We start from the raw sequence: 5,473 nt of genomic DNA on the forward strand, positions 1-5,473 counted from the left end.
CTGAATTACTGATTTTTTTGAAATTTCACCAATTTTTCTCCTAAGGTCCTTTTTACGTTCCAGGATCCAATTCAAGACCTCACATTGCCCTTAATTGTTGTGTCTCCTTGGTCTCCACTCTGCAATAGTTCCTGATTCTTTCCTTGGCTTTCATGATAAGCACTTCTGATAAGTACTGGTCGGTTCTTTAGTAGTTCTCTCACTTTGCATTTTTTCCAGTGTTTTCTCATGATTAGATTGAGGTTGTACATTTTTTACATATTATTCTTAGACCACAGAAAGCTGTTGTATCTTTGTGACTACATCACTTCAGAGGACATCTGATGTTGATATGTCTCATTTCTGGTAATGTTAGCCTTGATCTCTTGATTAAGGTGGTGTCTATCATATTTATCTACTATAAAGTTACTTTTTTTTTTTCCTGATAAATATATTTGGGTAGATACTTTGAGACTGTTAATATCTTGCTTCTCCTCAGTCTTCTGCCCACTCATTTTAGCAACCATTGGTAGGATCTTACATGCAACAATTATTACTGTGGTATTTGCCTAATCATGATTTTTTTATCTCCTTCATTCCATCTACATTTATTCACTTGAAAAACTCCCTTCTCCATATATTTATTTATTCAATTATTCATTTAAATATGGTCTCATGGACATTTTATTCTATGGGTTATGATCTAGTACCATCATGATTTATTTTATGGCTTAAATTGTTGTTTTGGCTATTGGGGACTCTTTCCAGTTGGCTCCTATGTCCTTTTGACATACCCCATCTTTTTTTGAATACTTGCTTATTTTCTGTAATCATAAGATATTCCATATATACTGCCCTTGCCTCAAGCCTGGAATTAACCACTTATTCAAGGAGTCTTGGTTCCTTTCATTGGAGAATGATACTCGGAAATCAGGATCTGGGCTCTCAGCAAAATTTGTACAAAATCTGTACTTACTTAGGTCTGTCTCTAGACATGCTATTCAACTGGCCAATTTGTCGCTTCATATACCATTACCACACGCTTTTAATTATAGATGATTTTTAGTATGTTCTGATACCTAATTAAGTTAGTTTATATCGTTGTAGCTTATCTTTTCAGTGTTTCCTTTTCAACGTTTATTGCATGTTTACTTTTTCATAGAAACTTTAGTTCAACTTGTCCAACTCTATAAAATAGTTTGTCGATTTTTAATAGGGACTGAACGCATTTATAAATTTATTTAGTAAGAACTGTTGAGTCATTCTATCCAAGAACAGGGGGTATTTTTCCGTTTATTTGAGTCAATTTTGATCTCTTCCAGGAATTCATAAATGAATTACAGACTAAACCAGTTTTTGTATGTGTATGGAAAAAGAAAAATTTTAAGTTAAAATTTTCTGTAAACGATTATAAAAATATTCTTACAGTTGAATTCCTTGCATATCTGGCCAGGAATTATTAGCAGTGCAGATGATGGAGGGACATTCTTACTCAGAAATATGCAAGACTGAAGAGCAGGAAGAGAGAGAACAGCAGATCTTCCAGGCAGGTTGGGGTGGCACAGTGGGAAATCTAGAAGGGAAAACTGAGCCCCAGACGCTGCCTGCTGGATTTAAGGCCAGGATATGGCTGCTAAGGACTATAGATTCATTCTCCTTGTGTGCAGTGGGAAGTTCACAGGCTTTGGAATCAGACACACCTGGGTCCGATCCTGGCTCCATCACTTACTGGTTGTATGACCTTGAATAAATGACATATGCTCTGTGAGTTTCAGTTTCATCACTAAGATGTGGAGAAGGATACCCAAGTACTAGCTTGTATGACAGAGAAGATGTTCAATAAATGTTCCCTCTTTCCCATTTATCTGCTTTCCTCTCTCTTACTTGCTCATAGTCACTACTTTACTTTTTTCTTCATCTCTAATTTTATTCTCCATTTTTCATTCATCATTTTTTTATCTTTCCCCAACTCTGTAGCTTCAGTTCTGTGGGCAGGTATTTACTTTTCTAGTTCTTTTCCCCCTGTCTTGCAGGATGATTAGCAGTTTAAATCATCAATCCTGGTAATGATACCAAGGGGCCAATTAGCTTGCCAGGCCCACAGCCTCTCACTGGCACTCCCGATCTCGCTGAGAATGCTCAGCCCTGAGCCTCTAAGAGACATTTGCAGGTGTCCCCGCTAGAGCCATGGCAGAACCTAAGTCATTCCAAAAGGTTCTTGTGACCTGACCCTTTTTGTGCCTACCTTGGCACAAAAAGGAATTGGTTCTTGTTCATTCCTTTTGCACAGATGATATTTCAGGGTCATTTTGCTCCTTTTTTTCCCCCCAGGAAATTTCAAAGCAAAAAAAAGTCTGAGTTTAAAATGAGTTCACTAAATACCAATTCACTTGTGATATATATTGCAAAGGAACAGGCACAAATTCAGAAAGATTCAGAATCATTGGGCGGGGCGGGGGGGAGGCGTAGGGGAGAGAATAGTTCCTCTCTTAAGAACCATGTATTTAAATTTGACTGACTACAATAGCAATTTAAAATATGCTTTTATTATAGTCATTGAATAAAAATATTTCCTGTTTCCAATTTTTCTTGTCAAGAGATTTGACACCTATTTCAATACTTAGGATTTACTTCACAGCTAATACTGATTTGTACATAACCATAATTTCTAATTAAAGTTTGGTTACAGCATTCCTGGCTGGAATCCTGCCTCTCCCTTTGGGGTGTACTATCTTATCTCCTTATCACCTAAATTCCACAGGGCTGCAGCCTTCCTTAGTGGGCCATCTCTTTCTAAAATGTACCTTCAATAAATCTTACTTTTTCTCAAAAAAAACAAAACACCTTCAGTACTTTCTAAGTCTTTGGGATCTGATCCAAACCAGAACTCCGAAAACATTCTCTCAGGCAGAATCAAATCATTATTTCATATAAGTCACGTCACCACTTTGTTAGTTATTTTCTCTTTGATCCCCTCTCCCTGTTCCACTTAGATCCATTCTCTGCCCTTCTCTGCCCTGCATCTCCCAGGCTCCCTTGTCCTGTGGCTTCAGGGTTGGACTCGGCCTGAAGGCACCAGCAAGAGCCTGGAGGGTAGGAAAACAGTGAGTTTAGGATGTAGGTTTGGAGGTGGCAGTGGGTTCCTGGAGCCATAGTCTTTTCAGGCCCTGTCTCTTCCATGGCTCCATCTCTCACTGGGCTCTGATCAACAGTGCCTCCCGCCCTCTCCTTCTAGAACAGCTTTCTGCTGTCTCTCAGCCCCAGGGAATCTCACTATCCCTTGTGGTTACCTTAAACCCTGCCCACAATCAGTTTAGTCCCTTCAGTAAATTTTTGTTAAACTCTTTTGAGAGAGTGTGCTCTCTACCTCCTGTCGACACCATGCAATCAAAATAATGAGTATCTTCACGTTTTTTGTTATTAACAACTATCTAAAGTTTAAAAGATATCTGCATTTATCATTAACACTAAAAATAGACTTTTGAATTAATATGCATTAAACTAGCAATGCATCTGGTAATTGTAGATTTAGTATGATGCTCCAAGAACTATGAGATACATGCTAAAATTACAAATTTAAATTTCAGGTCAGGCTTTGTTCTAAGCTCAGTTGAGCTCTCTGACTAGTTGGTAATTTAATTTTTGATTCCTACTTTGGGTGTATAATCAAATGAAATGAGAAGTGTCTATACTGACAAAAGAGAAAAGACTTAGAACTCAAGTATGTTACTTGGAATTTACAACAGAGCAGCTACTCCTTAAATAAAATTCATGTTTCCTTTCAGATATAGATATTGGAACTGTAGAGAATTATAAAACAACTTATGTACATATCTAGTTCAGAGTTAAGCAAATAAAAACTAGCTTCCAGATATCCAGTTTCTTCAGCCATCTAACAATTAACAATATAACATCAAGCTGAAGTAAGTAATGCTGATTTATTTCATCCTTGAGAGGTACATATTGGTCCCTAGATGAAAGGCTATCTTTATGAAGATAAAATATTCTTGTTCATTTGTGAAGCTTATTTGGTATTCTGGAGCTATTTCTAATCTTTCTGTACTAAATGTGAACCATTTAAATTTTCTACTGTGGATCTGCTATATTCCCTATGCCATGCAACAATCACATTAAATAAAGTTTCAGCATGAAAAATTTAATGTAGTTTTATAGAGAGCACACTCTAAAACATAATTGTTACATCCTTTCCTACATATAAATTTCTTATTGCTTAAATAATTATTTCTTCATATTTTTGATGAGCTGCTGTTAATTTCCATGTTTGAATTTATAGCGATGGCTATTGCACAGAGTAGATAAAAGAACATTTAACTTTCGTACTTGAAAATGATAGCTTTAATTGGTCATATCGTCTACTGCCATGCCACCCTGAACGTGCCCGATCTTGTCTGATCTTGGAAGCTAAGCAGGGTCAGGCCTGGTTAGTACTTGGATGGGAGACCACCTATGAATACCAGGTGCTATAGGTGTTTTAAAAAAAATTGCTCATATCAATCACACACCAAAAAAAAAAAGAGAGAGAGAGTTAACTCTAGCAATAGCAAATTTTCTTTCCTTTGAAAAATAAGATTTTAGAGTCAAAACATAATTTAAAAATTCTAACCCAATTATTTTATGATCTACCTAACTTGGTTTCTGGGGTTTTTGATGGTCAAGTCTCCCAGTACCCCACTTCTATACTTGTCCTTAAACTTAGGCATGAATTTGAAAAAGCAATGCCTCAGAACAATGTTTCTGGGAAAATATGTTAAAATGATATCATACTGCTGCCTAGCACTGTAATTGACATGTTGGAATTTCTATTTATTTCTTATTAATGTTTATATGAAAGATAGGATCCCAAAGAGAATATTCTGTTACTGATACAGTTATTCAATGCTTATTGAGCAATGACACTGTACCAGGCCCTGTGCCAATGAGGATATAAAGATGAAAAGACAAAGTTGAGTAGTTTTATAGTATTTTTATGTTCTGAAATGGTTGACATTATTCATGTAGTGCTTTTCTTGGAAGAACAAATAGTTGGATCATTTTCAGTAAAGAAAAACCTTTTGTTCTCTTTGAATTTATTTGGTAAATTAATGATGTTAATTTTAAGTTCATGGTTATATTCAGTTCAAGTATATTTACTGATAAGTTAAAAGAAATATATGAGCCATTAAATTTTGGATTTATTACATTAATGATAATATAATTATATAATTTAGAATTTGAATTTTTGGTATGTATGGGCACATTCACTTGATTTTTAAGTCATTGTACATGGCTTGGATGCCACATTATATAGTATAAAACATTTTCAGTTATATACCCAAAAAGAAAAATATTAATTTGAAGCCATATTTGTTCTGAGGAAAATCTGAACATGAAAACTTCAAAGCTTAAGAAATTATGTTGGAATGGGTAATTATAGTGATTGTCCTCTTTTGAAAAATCTTTCTGCAATTATCTATATCTTTATAATATATACAAA

General features: G+C 35.4%; 1 protein-coding gene and 1 pseudogene across 5 annotated transcripts in view; both read left to right on the plus strand.

The window, feature by feature from the left end:
* Positions 1–5,473, plus strand: part of PLGRKT (plasminogen receptor with a C-terminal lysine) — a 30,649-nt gene that overhangs the window by 10,946 nt on the left and 14,230 nt on the right. The gene's annotated exons all lie outside the window — the stretch shown is intronic.
* LOC111730118 lies at positions 4,351–4,469 on the plus strand (annotated as a pseudogene).

The sequence above is a fragment of the Pteropus vampyrus genome, unplaced genomic scaffold, assembly GCF_000151845.1.
Source record: "Pteropus vampyrus isolate Shadow unplaced genomic scaffold, Pvam_2.0 Scaffold301, whole genome shotgun sequence".
Taxonomy (NCBI): Eukaryota; Metazoa; Chordata; class Mammalia; order Chiroptera; family Pteropodidae; genus Pteropus; species Pteropus vampyrus.